We start from the raw sequence: 26,078 nt of genomic DNA on the forward strand, positions 1-26,078 counted from the left end.
GTGTTATAGTAACTACTGCTTGTTAAGAGCAGTTGGATATTAGGATGGGCACGACTCAAGCCCCCGAGTATAATGGAAATCAATGGGGAACTCAAACATTTTTCCAGAAGATTCCAGCAGAAAAAAGCTTTAGTCCCCCATTAACTTCCATTATACCCGGGTCCTTGAGTTGCGCCCATCCAAGCATCCATCTGCTCTTAACAAGTACCGAGCACCTGAGCATTGTGCTACTCACTCAACACAACTGATAACTTGGTTTATGTCACTGTCGTTTCCCTGCTGTTCTGAGACTAGTGACAGCCTTAGGACTGGAGCCTCCCATCGCCATCTTGACGAAGTTTCCTTTCCTTTGGCATCTCATGAGTTAATTTCAGGTTTTGTTGCCAAAAGCTCTGAGCAGGGCAGGTCAGCTATAGTTGCTTTGAGCCCACGCCCATTTAGGTTAAATTCTGCAGCTATCCCAGCAGTCCTTGCTGCTGTTAGAGTTCATACTACTCTGGCCAGCCTGGTGGAAGGAGCTGCTGAGTAATTATTTTGTGCCCATCCACCTTCTACTTTACAGTCTGTCTGCTGCTTTGAAGTTTGGTGTTTTGTATCCTTCTGTTTATTCCCCCATCTGTCTTTCCTTTCCCTTCATGTTTATTAGTTTAGTGGTGAGTCTAGTGAACTCGTCAACCTACTCACTAGACAGGGTGAGTTTAGGGCCAGCTGAGGGTCCAAGGTATCTTCCTTGCCGACAGGCTGAAAGAACCTGTATAAGGACGCTAGGGAGCTCAGGAATCAGATTGAGGTGAGTTCAGGGGGTGCTCCCTCACCTCTCTCCCTATTGGCAGAGACCTCTGTTGTATTGTGATCCCAGTGTTCCCGCCATTTTTTTGGTCGTGTTTTAGTAGTGCGTCAGACACCAATCAGTCTGAATGATCATGTCACATGTTACATATGGACATCTCTTACTCCGTGCATCACAGTTTAGTGGAGAATTCCTTTAACTCTATTCTCCTTACTTTCAATTGAGTCCAATGGAGACCCAACTTTAGCTGTAAAGTAGGTCGTATCTGACAACCATAAAAGAAGCCTGCAAGACCTGCGATTTCTGCCGGCTGGCTCTCCCTGCAGATCACTCCGGTAGTGATTACCTTGGTAAGTGCACATTAGAACATTACAGATAAAGCAATTCCCTAGCATGGAAACCCTCAAACGGAAGACACGCTGTCAAAGATAGGATTGGCTGTGAAGTGTCTACACGGCTTTCCCTGTACCCCTGCGATAAATAACGTGCAGGTAAAACAAATATTACTTGGCCCGCTGTGCAAAATGGGTTAAAGAATGGAGAACTCCGAAATGTCCCAGCGCCAGTCATGGGAATGAATGAGCAAAAATGCTAAAATAAAAAAAAGGAAGAATACGATTAGTAATGAATATATAAGCAGCTACGTCTCTGCTCTACCGGTTCTTTCATTGGGTTCCCGCTGCGGGGCAAGCTCTGTATCTGCTGATCACAACGCTGCTCCTGTACAGGGATGCATCAGATCAGTATGGCTTTTGTATATGTGTGGAATCGGCAATGCATACATCCTACACCGCTAAGTATATATGATTTCTGAAGAGACGAGGAATCCGTTCTGTGACAGATGAAAATGCAAAGTTATCACAGCGATAAGACAAATCCAGGCTAGTCGTGCTTTATTGTATAACGTTCGATGAATAATGCAGCGTTTCCTCCTGCTAGAGGGATTTGCTGGGGCTGTAGGCTCGTTCCTATTTATGTTGCTTATGGCTGTGTATACTTTCTGTTTTATGGCATATTATTAATACTTAATGAATAGATGCCAACATAGGAACTCAATGTCCCGGGACTGGTTGTTGATAGCGCAACCATTGTATAAGAGAAATACGAGACATAAACTGGTATATAATGGTCTCATGTGCTCAGCTGCAATTAATTTCAGTAGGTTTAAAGCTGCAATACCCATTAATGGCCACTAGAGTGTACGAAACTGTGGTGCTTGGGCCCTATTGTCACGCTAGGTATGGGAAAGTACTAAGCGAACGTCAAAAGGGAAAGGAAACCCTGTGTCTAGGGAAGGGGGAGATGTTGACCTGTGACCAAGCCTACCGCTGGTCCCTGAGTTTCCTTACTGCCTTAGATAGGTTCTGCACCTATGTGCCGAGCAGGATATCTGACCCTATGCTGAGTGTGATCTTAGCCCAAGAGGGGATGAGCTCTTTGTCAACCCCACTAGGCACTAAACGACACACAACTTATTTGTAGACGACTCAGTAAAAAGTTTAGTAAAGAGCAGCAATAGTCGTACTGATAAGTGCAAGCTACCTGCTTGCATCCAGAGCGTGTGAAGAAACTGAATATCACCTGCACAAGTCCAGGGAAAAGTAGAGTATGTAAATCCAAAGGGAAATACAGATGATTAGCAGCTGAAGGGAAGAGGAGCTCTGCTGGGTCCTAAAGGGAAAAGGATGAAAACCCAGTGTCATGAACAGCCGAGGGAGTCACTCGGAAATCCCGCAGCTGTTCGCTGGTTTGTCACACAACTACTCTCTAACGCCCCCCTTGTCTGTAGGGCACTTTTGGTACTGCAGGACAATGCATAAGATGAGGCTGCTGAGCTGATAATGCCAAATATTGGAGGTCTCACAGCAAGGGTAAATGTATATATCACCGATTCCCGCTAATAGAATAAATATATACTTCGGTACCCTTAATGATAGCACTCCAATAATTCTATGCAATAACAATTACGCTGCCACCACCCAGACTTTCTACAGGTAGCTGGGGACCCGTTACAGATAGCATAAGGCCCTTCGGGGTTTTAGATTTGTATATAAAGCATGAGGAAAGAAACTATTAAATTTTATATATTTAATCCGAAAATAGGCAGTGTTTAAAAAAATATACAAGGATTTACAAAAGGGAACAATACACATACAGTATAGACAGTTACATTAAAATAAAAGGCATAAACATGAAACTTACTAAACTTGTGCCATAGAAGTGACGTCTGCTTAGGGAGTGGAGGGACTCCTAGAGAAGAAGATATTAGAGACAGCCAGCATCACCTCTTTCTGATGCCCTCCAAACTGACTGACCCCCCCCCAGAAAGTAGCCAGGCTCTCTTATGCCTTCGCTACTTCCCCTTGGCTGTGACATCATTTTACAGTCTCTTGTGGGCTGTGCTTGAGATGCTCACACAGTTCCTTAATTCTGGGTTTTTTCATATCTCTGCCCCTGGGTCACACAGGTGAAAGACATTAGCATCATTTTTTATATCTCGATTTTACATTTACATAGATATCAAACACAACGCCTCTAGCACGATTTTACTGGCCAATACTAATTTGTTGTGATACCGGCGATCTCCCCGTTAAGCGAGATGGTGCGCTGTGTTCAGCACGACACCGGGAGTCTGGCAATATGTTTTCCATTTTTCTAGCATTAACGTAGCGCTTAAAAACTGCTTTGGAGGTTTTCACGCCAATAGGACAAAGGACTGTCTTTCTCTGCATTTTTGTTTTCTGTAGATCTACCATCATCAATGTCATAAATACCCCAAGCTTCCAGGCCGATCAGATAATCGTCATGACGATCTGTGGCTGATGGCAAAACGGAGGGGGGTGAAGACCCTCCAACAGTTTTACATGACACCCAGCAGAGGAGAAACCTAGTACACTAAATATTCAACCCAAGGGGAAATACAGTGGTTAGCAGCTGAAGGGAAGAGGAGCTCCGCTGGGTCCTAAAGGGAATAGGATGAAAACTCAACGGAGGATTAATGTTAACACTATATAAAAATAAAGATTATTATTATTATTATTATTATTATTATTACAACAAACAACATATATCTAGACGACACAGTAAGAAGTTCAGTAAAGAGCAGCAACAATCATACTGATGAGTGCAAGCTGCCTGCTTGCATCCAGAGCTTGTGAAGGAACTGACTATCACCAGCACAAGTCCATGAAGAATGAGAATATTCAACTCAAGGGGAAATACAGATGATTAGCAGCTCATATGAAGAGTAGCTCACCTAGGTCCTAAAGGGAAAAAGATGAAAATAGTTACACATCAGAGTTGAGGAGCAGAGCTTAGTAGTTCCATTGGAGTTTAGGCACAGAGCTTCATAGTTACATATAAGTGTTGATGCACAAAGTGATTACACATAACAGTTGAGGCACAGAACATGGTGGTTACTAAATAAAATCAGACATAGAACTTTGCAAGTGCCTATCAGGGCTAAGGCACAGAGCTTGTTGGTTTCATTACAGTTGAGGCAAAGAGCTTGGTAGTTACACATCAGAGTTGAGTCACAGAGCTTGGTGGTTTTCTTAGCATTTAGGCACAGAGTTTCATAGTTACATATCACAGTTGATGCACAGAACTTGGTGGTTACATAGCAGATTCAGGCATAGAACTTTGCAAGCACACAGCAGAGTTGAGGCAAAAAGCGCAGTGGTCTCATTAGGTTTGAGGCAAAGAGATCAATAGTATTATAAGGTCTGAGGCAAAAAGATTAGCAGTTACACATCATAGTTGAGGCACTGAGCTTGGCAGTTACTCACTAAAGTTCAGGCACAAAGCTTCATAGTTACTTGTGAGAGTTTAGACAGAGTTGACACTTATACATTAGAGTTGATAGATAGAGATGAGTGAACCTTTCAAAGTTTGGTTCACTGATCTTTACCGAGCTTCCGGGTATTCGGCAAAAGTACCGAACCCATTGAATTCAATGGGAGGCCAAACGTGTTGTAAAATGGTGTAGGGGGCTGTAAAAGAAAGAAAATAAAGCAGGACATACTTACTGAGTCTCCAGAGCGGCTGTAACTGCTCCCGCGGCTGTACTTCCTGGGCCACTGATTATCCCTCATACATATTCACTGCTTTCCCCCCCCACCAGTCTATCTGATTGGCCACAGTCAGACCGCGCCCCCAGACAGCGCTTGTGATTGGTTGGAATCAGAGACCCTCTCTGTGGGTCACTATTGTGGTGTAAAATAAATAAAATTTTTGCCAGGAGATACAGGTCTGTGAACTCAGTGACCTCACCTGGGGTGAGGTCACTGAGTTTATTGAGGTCAACTGAAGTCAGGTTACCTGCATTCACAAGTGGAGGACCATGGGAACCTGAAAAGGGTGAATATGTATGAAGGATAATCAGCGGCCCCAGGAGTACAGACTCAGTAAGTATGTTGTGCTTTAACCCTTTCACTTCCTTTTTTTGACAGTGATTTCCCTGCCCAATCACAGCCAAGCCAATACTTGATATGGCTATGATGGGGCCTGGACTGGGTTTTCTGCAAACGAACACTTGCCAAACAAACCGACTTAGGCTACCGAATCTGAAATTGGCGAATGCGATCCGAACAGGTTCTTTCATCTCTATTCATAGATACATATCAGAGTGAAAAATATAGCACCCCAATGTTCTTACAGATTGATCTACCCTTTCACCTTCAGCCATCCCCCACCTTGAGCCCCACAGTAATCAGAACCATCGTACTAATAATCAAAATGCCATCCTTAGCGCTCTTATAGTCCAGATCACTTGACTGCCCTACTGCAGAGGCTTCCCAACTGGCTTGTTAACCCACCAACCCATTAAACTCCCACTCCCCATCCCTTAATGAACACACAACACCATCATTGGATAAATTGGCCAAATCGGCCACTTTTTATTAACAAACAATACAAATAAATAACCTTTTATATAAACGCAAGGGAGGTTCTTGGAGCCCCAAAACCTGACGGACACCGAATATTATTTATCAAACCATCTGGCATTTTTGCCTCAAGCCGCGACCACAAGCTCAGGGGCACCACCATGGCCGGAAAACCTTGTCCCTAATCAACTCTCAGGGGACCCCACCCTGGAGAGCCCCCAAGTCCTCCAGGCAATTACCATTCCAGAATAAACAAGGGGGGGTGGTCCCCCCACGCTGACATTTCCACCAACTCCAAGAGCCCCCCCCCGCCACCGCTCGCCGAAATGACCAGAACACACAACAGTAAAATACAGTTACCAAAGCTCCTCCCCCACAAAAGATTGAAACGTAAAGCGGGAGGGGGGACCTTCTATGTTGGTGCCTCTCGCCGATATGGTGGCCCACCTCCCCCCTGGACATATATTTTACATCTATTAACCCACCTCTTAAACTATTGACCCCGGAAAAGCCCGCTCCTCCCCTTCAGCTAAATTAACCCCTTGGTTGCCCTGCAAAGGAAAGTCATGGGTCACTACGCCCATTGCTCCGCTTTGGCTCCGTTCTGCCTTTTTTTTCACTCTCTTCCAGTCTTTTGCAAACATTTAATGTAATCCACAAAGAACATTGGTGTATGATCACACCGGACAATTTGCCGCTGACACTTTCCCGCGATGCGTTTGCCATAATACATTGCATGTGTTGGACCAGTACTGACAGCTGACTAAATTGGTTATTTCATTCCATCATTGCTTACTCCCATGATGCAAACAGAATGGTCCGCGCACTTTACCTCTTACCTCCGAATTGCGTGCGGGCAACAATTGACTTTGATCGGATGCCTGTCAGCGGAGCAAATCAGAGGCAAGCTTATTGTAAGGAAACAATTCCGGAGCAGTCAAGCAAATTGATGTTTTCAATGTCCGCCGGTCTAATAGATAAGATGCAAACACTCCATAATAAAAAATGCCGCTCTACTACATTACACTTAAGCGTTATTGCTAAAAAATAAAATTGCCTCCTCCATTCACACCTCTCCATCATTAGTCATCTTCTGTTGCGCCCGAAAAAAAACACCCTTCTTCCACCTTGTCTTCACCGCAAGTGGTAAGTATGGTTGCATAAACAGCGCCTCTGTTTGCCATAGGCCGTGTCTGGTATTGCAGCACAATACTATCCATTTCAATGGGGACAAGTTGCAAAACCAGATAATTCACATAGCCATCATTTTTTCTATTTTTGGGGGGAAAAGAATTAGTCATAATAATATGTAAGGTGTTTATGTCAAATCTGATAGTTAGAGTATGGTAGGTCTCATGAGAACGTACTGAAATAGGGGTGTGACTTAGTTTGGTGGATTCATTGAGTGTCTTTTATGTAGCTATGAATTCTGCTATTTGATTTCATGTAAGAAACATCTAAATTATATACATATTCACGAAGGGTATAAAATAAACATACATTTCAATCAGGGATTGTAGCCGCGACCAGGCCCAGTGGTGCAGGGGGCCCGCCGACCACAGCACCTGTTTCAGCTGGATGTGCGTCTGAAGCTAAAATGCATTGTAGCACAGAGACCTGTCGGGTCCCTGCACTGTGATGTGCCGACCGCCGATTAAGGCTATGAATATTCACTGCTCCCCATGTCCATGATCCTGGGCAAGGGGAGCAGCGAGTATTCTGACACAGCTGACAGTGCTGTAAGTGGGCGCGCATGACAGTGACATCATGCGCTGCACCGCTTACATGCTGGTCAGTTGTCTGGATGCCAGCATCAGAGGATGACACCAGGGGAGCGGCGGTAAGGTGATTGTAATCATTTTATTTTGTTTTTTACTGAGCACGGCGTGCTGAGGGATCATAATTACCCAGATGCGGACATATACCAGGTTGGGGGCTATATACCAGGATACGGACATGATTGGAACATATACCAGGATGGGGCTATATACCAGGATGCGGCCAGTATGGGGACATATACCAAGATGGGGATATATACTTGGATGGGGACATGATTGGAACATATATCAGGATTGGGCTATACACTGTAATGGCTATATGATGGGGACATATACCAGGATGGGGGCTATATACCAGGATAGGGACATATACCAGGATGGTGCTATATACCAGGATGCGTACATGATTGGGACACATGCCAGGATGTGGCTATATACCAGGATTCCAGTAGGATTGGAACAAATACTAGGATAGGGCTATATCCCAGGATGGAGACATGATGGGGCCATATATACCAGGATGGGGACATCATGAAGCTATATACCAGGATGGGGACATGAATGGGACATATATCAGGATGGGGCAATATACTAGAATGTGGCCAGGATAGGACTATATACTAGGATGGGGTTATATACCAGGATTGAGACATGATGGGGCCATATATACCAGGATGGTAACATGGAGGGAATATACATACCAGGATGGGGCCAGACTTGATTCCAGAAATATGTCACTCACTGATCTACTTGCTGTCATTTTGATACAATCCCTGTTCTCTCTGCTGTAGCTCTAGCAGTGCTCTGAATGCTAAGCCCTGTATAACCCCACTCACAACACTGATTGGCAGTTTTTTGTGTAAACTACATAGGTAGAAAGCGGCTAATCAATAATAGGTGGGGAGACTAGGAGGCATGAGACAACTAGTCCTCTGGTGACAATCTCCTGCTGGTAAAACACGGATTTTAATGATACAACACTCAGCCTAGTAAGTGACAAATCACTGAAATCAGCCCCTACTTCATGCAGCTCTCATATTACATAGCAAAAACCTGCTGAACGAGTTTCTTGAAAAAGGTTTGTTTTTTTTCATTTTTGGTAAATTTTTCTTTTCTCATCTGGCAATTTTTTACACTGACCAAAGACTCTAACTTATTGTTGGTTCAGTACATTAGAAGCAATGATAAGACCTTGACTTTATCTTTGGTGTGCAAGCATCTAATAAGCGTGTGCAAAGGTCATTGTAAAGGGAGGGGGAACAGGTGGAGGCCAAAAAATCACCTATTGTGATTGGTGGATCCTATGTTATTACTTATGCATAAATGTGTCACCTGTCATTGTAATACTACCTCTGCTGATAAGACAGGAAATACGAAAATAGCCCTAGTGGCCAGTGTGTAAATTGCAAGATTACTAACTAAGTTGTTTGTAAATACAGATAATGGTTACACATGGGCGAACCTGTAAATGTTCGGGTTTGGTGGGTCTGCCCGGACTTAAAAAAATGTCCATTTCAGGGCTGGACTTGAACCCAAACATGAGCTGAACCCCATACAAGTCTATGGGGACCTGAACTTGTGTGCTGTAAAATTGTGCTGGTTGGCGCTAGGGGGGGCTGCAAAGCAGGAGAATTATACTTACTAAGTCTCTTGTGCAGCTGCTCTATTTTTAAATTAAGTTTTTTTTCTGTTTTTGTGTTTATTTCTTTTTACGTACAGGGTTAGTAATTGGGGGACCTTCTACACTCCTCCCCATTACTAATCTTGGGCTTTATGGCAGCTGTTATTTTTTTGACAAATCACAACCGTTATTACCCCCTTATATTACCCCGATTATCATCACATCAGGGCAATCGGGATGAGTAGAGCAAAGAACCGGAATTGGTGCATCTAATTGATGAGACAATTCTGGGCAGCTGCGGGCTGCTATTTTTAGGCTGGGGGGGCCCAATAACCATGAACCTCCACAGGCTGAGAATACCAGCTCCCAGCTGTCGGGCTTTATCATGACTGGGTATCAAAATTGAAGGGGACCACTTGCCATTCTTTAAATTATTTATTTAAATAATTAATAAAGCCACATAGGGTCCCTTGTATTTTGATACACAGCTGGGGACTGCAGCCTGTAGCTGTCTGCTTTATATGCACTGATATCAAAATAAAGCATTTTTAATTTTTTTTTTATTTGTTTAAACACTCTAAAACCAATTAAGTCGGCAGTCTGACTACAACCAATCCCAGACACTGTCACAGATAGTTGGCAGGGGAAGCAGTGAATATGCATGAGATCTAATGAGCGGACCCAGAAGCAGCGTGACATAGGTATATATGTCCTGTTTTAATCTCAACTTTGCTTCCTTTTTAACTTCTTTTAACCTGAACAGTAATACAGACTTCCCGGAAAAGTTTGTGTTCAGGGTCCATGTACGGACCCCAAACTTTACAGTTAGGGTTCGCCCAACACTTATAATGATATGATAATAATGATATTTATTTTTAAAAATATATGAACTACTATAACATGATTTAAGCAAAAAAAAAATCATTTTTATAGCACATTTCATTAAAATTATTGCGTAGAGAATAATTAACAGTAAAGATAAAGTATAACAAAAATAATGTTGAAAACAAAAGCCTAATCCTATCAAACGCTGATCTGTAGGCGAAGTCAAAAAGTTATTATATAACTATTCAGTATTTCTCACCAACCAAATAAGCAATGTGCCGTCATGCATGCGAGAAACTTTCCTGCACCGGGTTCATGCTTCTGAACACAAAGGAAACGACAGGAAAACACATTAGCAAAATGTAAAATTACAGTATGTGAGCCGCACTATAAGCTAGACTTATACAGGAGGATGGAGGTGCTCTTGTGTCGCTGCCTTGGACAAACAGATAATAAGTATACTGTATATATACTTACTTTTGTTTTTGCATATAGTGAAGGCAATAAGTATTTGATCCATTGCTGATTTTGCACGTTTGCCCACTGACCAAGACATGAACGGTCTATAATTTTAAGGGTAGGTTAATTTTAACACTGAGAGATAGAATATCCAAAATAAATCAATAAAATCACATTGTATAATTTATATAAATTTATTTGCATTTGTAGAGAGAAATAAGTATTTGATCCCTCTGGCAAATAAGACTTAATACTTGGTGGCCGTTCCCAGCAGTCAGACATTTTTGTAGTTGATGATGAGGTTTGCTCCACTCCTCTTTGCAGATCATCTCTAAATCATTAAGATTTTGAGGCTGTCACTTGCCAACTCAGAGCTTCAGCTCCTCGATAGGTTTTCTATGGGATTAAGGTCTGGAGACTGACTAGGCCACTCCATGACCTTAATGTGCTTCTTTTTGAGCCACTCCTCTGTTGCCTTTGCTGTATGTTTTGGATCATTGTTGTGCTGGAAGACCCAGCCACAATCCATTTTTAATGTCCTGGTGGAGGGAAGAAGGCTGTCACTCAGGATTTTACGATACATGGCTCCATCCATTGTCCCATTGATGCAGTAAAGTAGTCCTATGCCCTTAGCAGAGAAACACCTCCAAAACATAATGTTTCCACCTCCATGCTTGACAGTGGGGATGGTGTTCTTTGGGTCATAGGCAGCATTTCTCTTGCTCCAAACATGGCAAGTTGAGTTTAGGCCAAAGAGCTCGATTTTTGTCTCATCTGACCACAGCATCTTCTCCCAATCACTCTCAGAATTATCCAGGTGTTCATTGGCAAACCTCCGACGGGCCGGCTGCACATGGGCCTTCTTCGGATGGGCCGACTGCACATGGGTCTTCTTCAGACGGGTCCTCTGCACATGTGCCTTCTTCAGACGGGACGGTTGCACATGGGCCTTCTTCAGACAAGCAGACTGCACATGGGCCTTCTTCAGACAGGGCGGCTGCACATGGGCCTTCTTTAGACGGGCCGGCTGCACATGGGCCTTCTTCAGACGGGCCGGCTGCACATGGGCCTTCTTCAGATGGTCTGGCTGCACATGGGCCTTCTTCAGACGAGCCGGCTGCACATGGGTCTTCTTCAGATGGGCTGCCTGCAAATGGGCCTTCTTCAGACAGACAGACTGCACATGGGCCTTCTTCAGATGGGGCGGCTGCACATGGGCCTTCTTTAAACGGGCCGGCTGCACATGGGCCTTCTTCAGAGAGGCCGGCTACACATGGGCCTTCTTCAGACAGGTCGGCTGCACATGGGCCTTCTTCAGACGGGCCGTCTGCACATGGGCCTTCTTCAGACGGGCCAGCTGCACATGTGCCTTCTTCAGACGGGCTGACTGTACATAGGTCTTCTTCAGATTGGCCGGCTGCACATTTGCCTTCTTCAGACGGGCCGGCTGTACATGGGTCTTCTTCAGATTGGCCGGCTGCACATTTGCCTTCTTCAGACGGGCCAGCTGCACATGGGCCTTCTTCAGACAGGCCGGCTGCACATGGGCTGTCTTCAAACGGGCTGGCTGCACATGGGCCTTCTTCAGACAGGCCGGCTACACATGGGCCTTCTTCAGACAGGCCGGCCGCCCATGGGCCTTCTTGAGCAGTGGGACTTTGCGGGTACTGCAGGATTTTAAGCCGTTACGGCGTAATGTGTTACCAATGTTTTATTTGGTGGCAGTGATCCCAGCTGCTTTGAGATCATTAACAAGTTCTCCCTGTGAAGTTTTAGACTGATCTCTCACTTTCCTCATGATCCTGGATACCCCACAAGGTGAGATTTTGCCCTAGATCGATGTCGATTGACACTCATTTTGTATTTCTTCCATTTTCTTACTATTGCACCAACAGTTGTCTCCTTCTCACCCAGCGTCTTACTTATGGTTTTGTAGCCCATTCCAGCCTTGTGCAGGTCTATGATCTTGTCCTGACATCCTTAGAAAGCTCTTTGGTCTTGCTCATGTTGTAGAGGTTAGAGTCTGACTGATTAATGGAGCCTGTGGACAGGAGTCTTTCATACAGGTGACAATTTAAGACTCCTGCCCCTTCCTTCCCTGCGGGGGAATAGATTAGCTCTGGTCATAAGTATAGCCAGGCACATGACTCGGGCATCTCCACCGTTAGGGGTAACCCTAAAGTTATAAAGAGTCTACGATCCCCTTAGCATGAAGGACCGTATTGGAGCCGCCTGACCCTAGGTGCCTAGGTGCTCTGACCTGCCTGGCCACTCCCAGGGTGCGCCAAGGACCTCATTAGCATAATTGCATTAAAAACAGTATCTGGCAAAGACAACAAAGGTGCAACAAGGTGAAGTGCTTGGTTTGAACAGTCATTTTGTGCTGCCAGACTCCTTTTAATGTTTACTTATTTTTAGAAAATAATTAATATATGCTTGTGGTCAATCAATATTACCAATGTCCTCCAATATCAAATGTTTTCTTTTTCTTTTTTTTTTTAGCAAATAAAGACCCATTTCATTACACTTTTATATAAGGAAAAAGAAAACAGAACATAACAAAAAAAAATCCAACAAAAGAATTAACACAAACATAAAATTCTAGTAATAAAAAATGACATCTGCTCTGATTCAGGTAATGTAGGTAGTAAAAATGGACACAAAGTGACAGGTAGGGTTCATTAATGTAACTAGGAGCAAGATTTCACATGACTGCCGACAAAAGGTACAGTAATGTAAATATATAGAGGGAATCAATATAGAGATATGGAAAAAAATATAAAGAATGTGATGCAAATAAGGTAAATATAAATTCAAGATATGCCTAAATATGTATAGAAAATACAAGAATCTTATACAATTAATATCCAAAAACAAACAATGTGATTAAGGGGGGGAAAGGTTAGACAAGGTGGTAAAACCAAACAGTTTTTCGTACCATCCCTGTCACACGGTGTTTAGCTTTTAATTCGCCGATTGTCATGGTGGCATCTGACGCTGTTCACACTGCTGAGTCTGACACTCCTCGCTGACTCCTTTGGTGCCTCTGAGTTACACAGACAGGCTCGGGCATCAACCAGCTATGTTCTCATTAGTGATCAGGCTTGCATGAGTTAATTTTTGCTAGCCTGCTGGTTACCACTTAAATCATATGTAGTTGGGAGAACTATCACAGTCATTCCCCACCTTTTTAAGATGGAGGAGCCTGTCTTCCCATGACAACTATAGCTTAAGCTGTTGTATTCCAGTCTTGCTGACAAATGTATTGCTTTGTGGCATTCTCCCATTATTCTGTCTCTTCCTTGTAGCAATGAATCCAACCGCTCTAATTATCAGTCCCTTAGATAACTGTATGATTTTACTCACTCTACCGGCTTCCACAGATAGCTCAACTCAGCACAACGATGACTTGTAGGAAGACAAGGAGAAACGCTGTAGTTTTCTTCTAGAATCTTGTATTAAGTACAAAGTAAATGCAGGTGAAAAGGAATAATCTGTACAGGGTTTTAGGCATGTCTCTTCAGCAATGGTTCCTCTAGACTAAACTGAAGGAGAAAGGAGGAGCATTCTATACAGAAGCCAACTAAGGGAGGTACATAGGGACAAACTTCATAAGTCTAATCTACCTAGTAACAATAAAGGAATTTCCTGATAGGAGGAAAAATATGCAATGCAAAAATTACATACAACAGGTTGTTCCCTTTCATGGGACACAACACCCATTGTCTCATTGTTTCCTCCCTGCTCTTATTTTCCCCCTTATCACTGTTTGTCTAATATCTCTGTGTGAGAGTGCTGTGTGATCAAGTTTTGGTTTCCCCTGGACGTCATTTTCCGTGGGTTCAATGATTCCTGGTGTAGGAGAGGGGATATTATAACAGGGCTGTTCAGGAGCAGAGCAAGGATGGTGGCCCAGACATTGCCACCATTAGATGTATTTTTGGGATGCATTACACTATATGGAGGACTATAAGGAGTGCATGTATTATATGGAGGACTGACTATGGGGGGTGCATTATACTATTTGTAGGACTATGGAGGTACATTATACTATATGGAGGACTATGGGGTCTGCATTATAATATATGGAGGACTATGGGGGATGAATTATACTATATGTAGAACTAAGGGGTGCATTATAATATATGGAGGACTATGGGGGGTGCATTATAATATTTGGAGTAATATGGGGGTGCATTATAATAAATGGAGGACTATGGCGGATGAATTATACTATATGACAGACTATGGGATGCATTATAATATATGGAGGATTATGGGGGTGCATTACAATATTTGGAGAAATAGGGGGGTGCATAATAATAAATGGAGGACTGTGGGATGCATTAGTGCATTATAATATATGGAGGATTATAGGGGATGCATTGTAATATATGGAGGACTACAGGGTGGGTATTATACTATATAGAGGACTAGGGGCTTCATTATATGATATAGAGGACTATGGTGGTGCAATATACTATATGAAGGAGTATTATGAGGGGGCATTATAATATATAGAGGACTATGGGGGGGCATTATAATATACGTGTTAGGGCCAGATGGACGGGTAGACCCTGGAGGTGGATCCACTGGGCCGAACTCCCGGATGAGGGAAAGGAGTCCGGTAGCCGGAGCACTGTAGGTAGCAGGACAGTCCGTGCACTGGGAGAAAATGGAGAAGTCCCTGGGACCACGAGGTCACTGATGGTGGTCCGGGTGACGGAGCTCAAATTCGGAAGCCGTGATGGTGTCAGGCGGGGTCCGGAACCGTTGGAGCGAGATGACGGGTCACCGCAGGGATCCGAGATGGTACGGACTGTCAGGATGGCAGATGGACAGCGTTCGGGGTTCGAGGTACCGCAGAACCGGATGGCGATGCAGGATCGGCTCTAGAAGATAGAGAGGTAAGTATCTCACAAAACACAAGGAGACCTGACTCCTAGCTTGGGAAAACACGAAGAACAGGCCCCGCTCCCTTGGACATTAACCCCCTATATACCCTGTACCTATGTGCATCATTTCCTGTAATTTGACACTGGCCCTTTAAGAAAGGGTCAGTGACCGCGCGCGCGCCCTAATGCGCATGCGCGCAGCCCGGGTGCCAGAAGCCAGGGAAGGAAGCTGAGAGGAGGACGCAGGGGAGCCGGCCAGGACCTGGGAAGCCGTCGGGCGCCGGGAGCGGAGACCAGGGGGCCTGGGAAGGACGGGCACCGGAGGTTGGAGAGCGGGGAGCATGGCAGGTGAGCCGGGGAGCGGAGCTGAGGACCCGGGGAGCGGAGCAGAGGACCCGGGGAGGGGAGCCGAGGACCCGGGGAGCGTGACAATACGAAGGACTATGGGGGTGCACTATGCTATATGGAGGACTATGGGGAGAATTATAATATATGGAGTACTATGAGGTGCATTATAATATATGAAGAAGCATTAAACTATTTGGAGGACTATGGGGGTGCACTATAATATGTGTAGGACTATTGGGGTGCATTACAATGTATGGAGGACTATAGATAGTGCATTATAATATATGGAGGACTATGGAGGGAGCATTATACTATCTTGAGGACTATGGGGTGCATTATACTATATTGAGGACTATGGGGTGCATTATAATATACAGTGTGAAGGTCTATTGGGTGCATTATACTATATGGAGAAATATGTGTGGCCAATTACACTATCAGAGTATCATCAGAGTCTCATCAGAATGTTGTCCAAGTTTCTCCACCTTCTCCTATCTGTCAATCTGATGGCATCCGAGTGCCGTCCAATTTTTTCACAAGCCCATAGACTTTCAACATCAGAAATATCTCAGTGAGTTTGCATTAACTACTTATTCTGCAAAAAATCAGTCATGTGAAGCGTCCCATAGACTATCATAGGTATGAATGCTGCCCGTGAAAAACATGGATAGAACTTGCACTCAGGCTGAAGATGAGCATGAAGATGGGAAATCGTATGAGTTTCATCCAGAAATATCAGCCAATTTTTTTTCTAATCTCCATCGAATATTTATCCACTTGTTCAATTTTTACATTTGTGCTGTCCATGTTCAATCCATTTTGATACAACTGGGTTAAATAATGTATAGAATAGAAAAGTTTTTGTAAACATTGGATGTCATTTGGAGGGTCCATGGTGAATCCGATTTTTTTTTTACGCATTTTTTTACTTGAATGGATGAGTCTCATCCGAGACTTGGAAGAAAGTGATGCATGCTGGGATTTATTTTCTCACGGAGAATCAGCCCAAGAGTAAAATATATGGGTCAGTGTGCTGTCCATGGGATATTTGATTAAAAATCGGACAGCACGCATCTGTAAGAGAATAGAATACATTTTGTTCTCATTGTGTCCATCTTGTCTTATAATGACATAGCCAGTCATACTTCCTGGTTCCGCAGTAGTGCTTTTGACTCCCGTTAGTGTACAGTGATTTGGCTTCTCGATCCTGGACTGCTATTGAGTCTTCTCGGCCCACTCCCTGTCTTTGTCGTTATCTCCTGGCTTCTGACCTCGGACTTTCCCCTGACCTTGTCTCTGCCTTCGCCCTGAATTCTATATGTATCCTCCTAGTATCCTGACCCTCGGCCTGTCCTTTGACTTCTTCCCTGTCTTCTCCTTGTGTCTTGTCGTTTCCTTCTGGTTTCTGATCCCAGTTTCTCAACCCTAGATTGCTATTGACTCTTCTCAGCCCACTCCCTGTCTTTGTTGTTATCTCCTGGCTTCTGACCTCAGAAATTCCCCTGACCTCGTCTCTGCCTGCTCCCTGAATTCTATATGTACCCTCCTAGCATCCTGACCCTCGGCCTGTGCTTTGACTTCATCCCTGCCTTCTCCTTGTGTCCTGTTGTGTCCTCCTGGTTTCTGATCCTGGCTTCTCAACCCTGGATTGCTATTGAGTCTTCTTGGCCCACTCCCTATCTTTGTTGTTATCTCCTGGCTTCTGACCTCGGACTTTCCCCTGACCTCGTCTCTGCCTGCTCCATGAATTCTATATGTACTTTCCTAGTATTCCAACATTCGGCCTCTGCTTTGACTTCGTTCCTGTCTTCTCCTTGTTTTCCTGTCGTGTCCTCCTGGTTTCTGATCTTGGCTTGTCTGACTACCCCTCCGTTCACACTACTCGCTAGTAGTGTCTAGCGTCACATTGTGACTAGCATTACAATTTCGAGTTCAAGAGGCATAGAAGGAGTGTATTTCACTCACATATCCAAGTTATACGTTCATCTGCATGAACCCTCAGTGTGTGAAGCCTTGGGACATTTTATATCATGGATTGCATATACAAATCTCCATGAAGTGCATTCTTTGCATGGATGAAGGAAAACAGCCATTTATTTCCATAAATCAGATTATGAATTAGAGACTGTATGCTCTGACAGCGACAATTTCAAGTATTCAAATTCACTTCCCCCTTGTGAATCCACGGAAGCGGATATTGCCGCTTGGAGAGTAGCGATACATTTGTTTTGTCGTTAAAAGGTATTTGACGCGTGTGACAGGGTTCCTAGATGTACACCCGTTGCTTGACATGCCTTATGCTAATAAAGGCCTCTTTAAAAAATTAAAGCGACTGTCAAGGAAGGGATTTGCAAGATTGTACCCTTGACGAATATCTACAAAGTCAAGATCACATTAACCATTTCTTAGAATAAGATTATACAGGAATACTTTAACTAAGAGAAGATATGTATGTTGATCCTTATTTGTCAAGACTTCTGCCATTCATATTGGCAGCTGAGTATCAGCTTCTGGGCCAAATCTTGACTGATGACCCAATCTTGCCTAATCAGTGCTTGGATTTTTGTCCTCTCCCTTTTCAAGAATTGACCATAGGTTCTCAAGGGGATTCAGATCTGGAGAGTTTCTTATCCAAAATACCAGTTTTGTTCCCAGAGCCACTTGGTTATCCTTTTGCCTTAACATGGTCTACACCATGCTTGAAAATACATTGGTCATCACCAAAATGCTCCTGGATGGTAGGTAGACCCCCAGGAGAATATTTAGATCCCATTCTTTATTCATGGCAATGATCTTAGGCAAAATTGTGATCGAGCCCCCTCCATGGATGAAACTCCCCCATAGATCTAGAGAGTTTCTTATCCAAAATGTCAAAGTTTTTTTCCCAGAGCCACTTTGGTTATCCTTTTGCCTTGACAAGGTATCCACCATGCTCGAAAATGCATTGGTCATCACCAAAATTCTCCTGGATAGTTGGTAGACCTCCAGGAGAATGTTTAGATCCCATTCTTTATTCATTGCAGTGATCTTAGCCAAAATTGTGAGTGAGTCCCCTCCATGGATGAAAAGCCTCCACAGATGTAGAGAATTTATTATTCAAAATGTCAAAGTTTTTTTCCCCGAGCTACTTGGTTATCCTTTTTCCTTTCCATGGTCTCCACCATGCTTGAAAATGCATTGGTCATCACCAAAATGCTCGTGGATGGTTGGTAGACCTCTAGGAGAATATTTAGATCCCATTCTTTATTCATGGCAATGATTTTAGGCAAAATTGTGAGTGAGCCCCCTCCATGGATGAAACCCTCCCCCCATAGATCTAGAGAGTGTCTTATCGAAAAATGTCAAAGTTTTGTTCCCCGAGCTATTTGGTTATCCTTTTGCCTTGACATGGTCTCCACCATGCTTGAAAATGCATTGGTCATCATCAAAATTCTCCTGGATGGTTGGTAGACCTCCAGGAGAATGTTTAGATCCCATTCTTTATTCATTGCAGTGATCTTAGCCAAAATTGTGAGTGAGTCCCCTCCATGGATGAAAAGCCTCCACAGATGTAAAGAATTTCTTATTCAAAATGTCAAAGTTTTTTTCCCCGAGCTACTTGGTTATCCTTTTTCCTTTCCATGGTCTCCACCATGCTTGAAAATGCATTGGTCATCACCAAAATGCTCGTGGATGGTTGGTAGACCTCTAGGAGAATATTTAGATCCCATTCTTTATTCATGGCAATGATTTTAGGCAAAATTGTGAGTGAGCCCCCTCCATGGATGAAACCCTCCCCCCATAGATCTAGAGAGTGTCTTATCCAAAATGTCAAAGTTTTGTTCCCCGAGCTACTTGGTTATCCTTTTGCCTTGACATGGTCTCCACCATGCTTGAAAATGCATTGGTCATCATCAAAATTCTCCTGGATGGTTGGTAGACCTCTAGGAGAATATTTAGATCCCATTCTTTATTAATGGCAGTGGTGTTAGCCAAAATTGTGAGTGAGCCCCCTCCATGGACGAGAAGCCTCCACAAATTAATGATCTCAGGAGGCTTCACTGTTGGCGGATATACTCAAGTACTACTCAAGCCTTTCTTCTCTGAACAATCATTCTTCCAGAATTCCCAGTCTAAAAGGGGCTTCTTCAGAAAAAATAACTTTTGTTCTAGTCTGTAAAGTTATTGTCTCTCATGAAGCCCCCTTCATACCTTCAGACTCTGTGACATCTGGAAGAGTGATTGTCCGAAGAAGAAAAGTTGAGCGATACCATGAGTTTCAGCACCTATCAGATAGATAAAAATGATACTTTCATTAAATACTCAATAAATATAATATTTTAGGTAATTTAAAAAGCATAGGGATTGTCCTACTATGTATTTTTTTTTCAGCCATGGATTGATTAGAAGTAACAAACAAGCATACTTACCTTTCGGAGTCCCAGCTGAGGCCACTTCAGAGGTCTTTGCCAGCTCTCGAAACGATGTCAATGAGTCCTTTGGAGGACCAGAAATGCTTTAATGGGTAAGGTGAGTGGGTCTGCTATTGTAGATGGTTGTACAAAAAAATTCAAAGGGCTATAAAAGCTTTTTAACCCCTTACCAACCTATGGTACACTGGTGCGTCATATATCGGGCCCCCTTCATTGATGTGAGCTCCGGGGCTGTGTTTTTTAACCATCATCTCCCTCTAAATCCGCAAGTGAAGATGAGCTCTGTGTTTTGATTTTAACCTGTTAAATACTTGACAGCGGTACTTACCGGCACACTCCCTTGGGTGTGCGCCGCTCCATCCATTCAGCGGACTCTCCACCACTTCAGTGACGATGGGATACCATAACAGCCTGGGGTTTACTGAAGACCCCATACATGTCATAATGGTGCTCTAATATTAACCAGCTTGTGATTGGCACTCATAGGCGACCATAATTTGTACTATATACAGTATTTTTGGAGGAAACATTTGGGAGGAAAATGCGGGCTGTGTCTTATAAGCCGAATATAGCTTACCGGGGGATGGTGGAGAAGGATCAAAGGAGGCAGGGGCGATGGTGCAGGGTGTAAACTGTTCTGTGGGTGGTGCTGATGCTGCTCTTGGGCTGTGCTCGCTGCGGGGGGTCAAGCAGGGGCCATCATGAAAATGTCGGAGGTGCGAGCTTCAAATAATGGCGCCGGATTCGGCGCATGCGCAGATGGAGCTGTGACTCAAGATCTCATCTACGCATGCGCCTCCTTCGGTCCATTGATCTCCCACCAGAGGATTTAAGGAAAATGGTGCCCAGAGGTGGCGCGTGTGCTGATGAGATCTCGGCTTGTCATTGAGCCAATAGCTCAATTTGCGCATGCGTCGACTCCGGGCACCATTTTTTTGAAGCCCGCACCACTGATAGTTTCTGGATGCTCCTACCTCACAGCACCCATAGTGAGCATCCGGGACACCTGCCTCACCACCCGCAGCATCGTCCAACTCCAGTACCGCTCCTGCTTCCTGTGACCCTGCTCCACCACCGCTGCCGCCTCACGGTTAGACACCACCGGATTATAAGACGGACCCCATATTTTTTTTTTACCTTTTTTTTCCTCTAAATTTGGGGTGTGTCTTATAAAACGAAAAATATGATATGAAAATGTTTGATGATCATAGATTCAAGCCTATTGAGCAAATAATTAAATAAAGTAAAAAATCTAATTCTGCCAAAAATGTTTTGGAAAAAAAAAATTGTTAGACCCCTTTACACCTATTTAAAATAAAGAAAAAATAATAAAAAACATGTCTGGTATCTCCACATTCGTAAAAGTCCAATCTATCAAAATATATAATTAATTAACCCGATCTCTAATTGCCATGATATGAAAAAAAAAATCCACATTTTTCAAAATTTTCAACACCGCAAAAGACAACAAATAAAATGAAATAATAATCAATCAAAAGGTCATATCTAAACCAAAATGGTATCAATAAGATCGTAAGCTCACCGCACAAAAATAAAAAAACAACCAAAAGATGAAAACTTTCCGCGTCTCGGAAAACAACTTTTTTCACATTGTTATAAGAATCCACAGGTTTTTTTAACACTTAAATTAAAAAAAATCAATCATGTCTGACAATCATGTTAGCAAGATAATCTTACTGCCGTAAAAAAAAAAAAGAAAAATTAAATTGTGCTTTTTGTGCTTTTTTGCTAATTTTGCCACAAATAGAATTTTTTTTCTCATTTTCTTGTATAAGATATGAGAAGTCGTAAATCAAGCACACTTGTGGCTATATACAGTTAGGTCCAGAAATCTTTGGACAGTGACACAATTTTGGCGAGTTGGGCTCTGCATGCCACCACATTGGATTTGAAATGAAACCTCTACAACAGAATTCAAGTGCAGATTGTAACGTTTAATTTGAAGGTTTGAACAAAAATATCTGATAGAAATTGTAGGAATTGTCACATTTCTTTACAAACACTCCACATTTTAGGAGGTCAAAAGTAATTGGACAAATAAACCAAACCCAAACAAAATATTTTTATTTTCAATATTTTGTTGCGAATCCTTTGGAGGCAATCACTGCCTTTAGTCTGGAACCCATGGACATCACCAAACGCTGGGTTTCCTCCTTCTTAATGCTTTGCCAGGCCTTTACAGACGCAGCCTTCAGGTCTTGCTTGTTTGTGGGTCTTTCCGTCTTAAGTCTGGATTTGAGCAAGTGAAATGCATGCTCAATTGGGTTAAGATCTGGTGATTGACTTGGCCATTGCAGAAGGTTCCACTTTTTTGCACTCATGAGCTCCTGGGTAGCTTTGGCTGTATGCTTGGGGTCATTGTCCATCTGTACTATGAAGCGCCGTCCGATCAACTTTGCGGCATTTGGCTGAATCTGGGCTGAAAGTATATCCCTGTACACTTCAGAATTCATCCGGCTACTCTTGTCTGCTGTTATGTCATCAATATACACAAGTGACCCAGTGCCATTGAAAGCCATGCTTGCCCATGCCATCACGTTGCCTCCACCATGTTTTACAGAGGATGTGGTGTTTTCTTGGATCATGTGCCGTTCCCTTTCTTCTCCAAACTTTTTTCTTCCCATCATTCTGGCACAGGTTGATCTTTGTCTCATCTGTCCATAGAATACTTTTCCAGAACTGAGCTGGCTTCATGAGGTGTTTTTCAGCAAATGTAACTCTGGCCTGTCTATCTTTGGAATTGATGAATGGTTTGCATCTAGATGTGAACCCTTTGTATTTACTTTCATGGAGTCTTCTCTTTACTGTTGACTTAGAGACAGATACACCTACTTCACTGAGAGTGTTCTGGACTTCAGTTGATGTTGTGAACGGGTTCTTCTTCACCAAAGAAAGTATGCGGCGATCATCCACCACTGTTGTCATCCGTGGACGCCCAGGCCTTTTTGAGTTCCCAAGCTCTCCAGTCAATTCCTTTTTTCTCAGAATGTACCCGACTGTTGATTTTGCTACTCCAAGCATGTCTGCTATCTCTCTGATGGATTTTTTCTTTTTTTTCAGCCTCAGGATGTTCTGCTTCACCTCAATTGAGAGTTCCTTAGACCGCATGTTGTCTGGTCACAGCAACAGCTTCCAAATGCAAAACCACACACCTGTAATCAACCCCAGACCTTTTAACTACTTCATTGATTACAGGTTAACGAGGGAGACGCCTTCAGAGTTAATTGCAGCCCTTAGAGTCCCTTGTCCAATTACTTTTGGTCCCTTGAAAAAGAGGAGGCTATGCATTACAGAGCTATGATTCCTAAACCCTTTCTCCGATTTGGATGTGAAAACTCTCATATTGCAGCTGGGAGTGTGCACTTTCAGCCCATATTATATATATAATTGTATTTCTGAACATGTTTTTGTAAACAGCTAAAATAACAAAACTTGTGTCACTGTCCAAATATTTCTGGACCTAACTGTGCATGGAAAAAAAAATTATGGCTCTAGAAAGAAGGTGTCGTGGGTGACAGACAGTCATGTGGTTTCTGGCAATAGAAGGTCACATCGTTTGGCTGCACAGAATGCTCCCTGACTTTCTATCGTTATAATAGGTAGCTTTCCTGCTGGACCCAGCAGGAGCTTTCCTTCCACCCAACTGATTATCATCAGCAATCTCTTGGTGCTTAGATACTCCCTTCTCCCTTGGACTGGTGCTGGTGATATTATTCAGTTCATTCTAGCTCTGGTTGCAAGTAGGTGGTCTGCTCTCCTCTGTTGTATTGTTGTTGAAGCTTTCCTGAGTTACTGCATGAGTCATCTGTGATTATCAGCATTCTGCATGTGCTTAAATACTCCCATCTTCCCTGCACTGGTGCTGGTGATATTATTCAGTTTATTCTAGCTTTGGTTGCAAGCAGGTGGCTTGTACTCATCTGTTGTATCATTGCTGAAAACTCTGCTGAACTTCTATCTGAGTCATCTGTAGATAAGTAGTTCAGCTTTCCCCCCTGTGTGTCCTCCTTGTGTCTTTCTTTAGTGTTTAGTGGGGTTGATGAAGAGCTCATCCCATCCATTGCCTATATAGGGTCCAGCACTAGTGATACCTAGGATCAGGCATCCTGCTCGGCGCATAGCAGGGTGGTGAGACACCCCAGGGACCAGCACTAGGGATACCTAGGGGCAGGTATCCTGCTTGGCGCATAGATGTGGAACCTATCTAGGGTGGTGAGGGACTCCAGGGCCCAGCAGTAGAGATACCTAGGGGCAGGTATCCTGCTCGGAGCATAGGTGCGGAACCTATCTAAGGTGGTATGGTGAGGGACCCCATAAACAAGCAGTAGGGATAAGTAGGGTCAGGTATCCTGCTCAGCGCATAGGTGAGGAACCTATCTAGGGTGGTGAGGGACCCCGGGGCCCAGCAGGAGGGATAACTAGGGTCAGGTATACGGCTCTGCGCATAGGTGCGAAACCTATCTAGAGTAGTGAGGGACCTCAGGGCCCAGCAGTAGGGATAACTAGGGTCAGGTATCCTGCTCAGCGCATAGGTGAGGAACCTATCTAGGGTGGTGAGGGACCTTAGGGCCCAGCAGTAGGGATAACTAGGGTCAGGTATCCTGCTCGGAGCATAGGTGTGGAGGGATCCCAGGGAACAGCAGTAGGTTTGGCCAGGGGTCACCATCTTCCCTTTCCCTAGACACAGGGGTCCTCTTTCCTTACATTTTGTCACTCGTTTGGTACTTCCCTGTACCTAGCGTGACAGACGGGGACAAAAAAGCAAAAAAAATATTAAAATATTAAAATATAGGTGTTAAATATTGAAAACCCTCCAGAGGACCATCCTGGTTCTACTGAGACCCAAAAAAATAGAAGAAAACTGTTGAGTTGTCTGATTTTATTTGAGAGGTAATTTTTGCATTTAGGTTTTTTCTATATAACGGTACGCGCTTGTATCTCGGGCACGTAGACAGTTTGATCCTTCAGACAGAGCAAGAAGCAATCATGTTTCAAGAACCAGGACTAAAGAGATTTCCCATCTCAAGCCTTAAATAGCAATGACAAGAGCTTGGAGGTTTCTGTAATTAACAAATAATTAACCAATTCATTTTCTTCTTTCAATCACTAAGGAAAATGTTTAGGTGTGTATTATGCCGAGAAGCGCGGCTGTCACGAGCCCTCAAGGAAACAAATTGTACCGTGTCGCTGCGGAGAGTCCTCGGGGCCTACTTAGTAGTCTGTTGGTCGTAGCGTCAGTCCAAAGATAGCTCAGCATTCATCAAAGGGATCACTTCTCACTGGAAGCAAATGGACTTTTTTTCATTGAGCAAGCAATTGTAAGTGGTGAAGTGGAAACCAACCAAGATTCCCGAGTAATTCTACGAAAGGATGGAAAATTCAGCAAAATTCCGCCAATGTTCAGCTCTCCGCAATGGCCAACCTTATATTATTCCAGTGCTTTTTGTTTTCTCATTAGCTGTGGGTCAACTTTGAGTTTACATCATTGCATTCCTTATACAGATGTGTCAACGTTAACGTTCATAAAATACATTTTAGAGGAACCCTTTTGGCACATTTTTGTATATGGAATTCGGCACATTTCTGCAATAAAAATTAAACCTTTTGTCATGATTCCTCTGTGCAGAGCATCTTACACACAGGTGACGATCTGCTGTGCCTTCCTAAACTACAGAGCCGGCAGTTACATGTTTCCTTTGTGCAGAGCATCTTGCACACAGTTGATGATCTGCCGCACCTTCCTGAACTGCAGAGCTGGCAGTGACATGTTTCCTTTGTGCAGAGCATCTTGCACACTTCGTGATGATGTGCCGTGCCTTCCTGAACTGCAGAGCCGGCAGTGACATGTTTCCTTTGTGCAGAGCATCTTGCACACAGTTGATGATCTGCCACGCTTTTCTGAACTACAGAGCCTGCAGTGACATGTTTCCTTTGTGCAGAGCATCTTGCACACTTCGTGATGATGTGCCGTCCCTTCCTGAACTGCAGAGCCGGCAGTGACATATTTCCTTTGTGCAGAGCATCTTGCACACAGTTGATGATC

At 43.7% G+C, this 26,078-nt stretch overlaps 1 long non-coding RNA gene across 1 annotated transcript in view; it reads right to left on the bottom strand.

Moving 5' to 3' along the window:
- Positions 1-12,989: 12,989 nt before the first annotated feature.
- The window catches only part of LOC142257042 (uncharacterized), a 115,081-nt gene continuing 101,992 nt past the window's right edge, over positions 12,990-26,078 (bottom strand). The window contains exon 3 of the long non-coding RNA XR_012727589.1: positions 12,990-15,251. This is a non-coding gene — a long non-coding RNA (uncharacterized LOC142257042). The remainder of the gene's footprint in view (positions 15,252-26,078) is intronic.

Source organism: Anomaloglossus baeobatrachus, chromosome 11 (genome assembly GCF_048569485.1).
Source record: "Anomaloglossus baeobatrachus isolate aAnoBae1 chromosome 11, aAnoBae1.hap1, whole genome shotgun sequence".
In the NCBI taxonomy this organism is placed as follows: Eukaryota; Metazoa; Chordata; class Amphibia; order Anura; family Aromobatidae; genus Anomaloglossus; species Anomaloglossus baeobatrachus.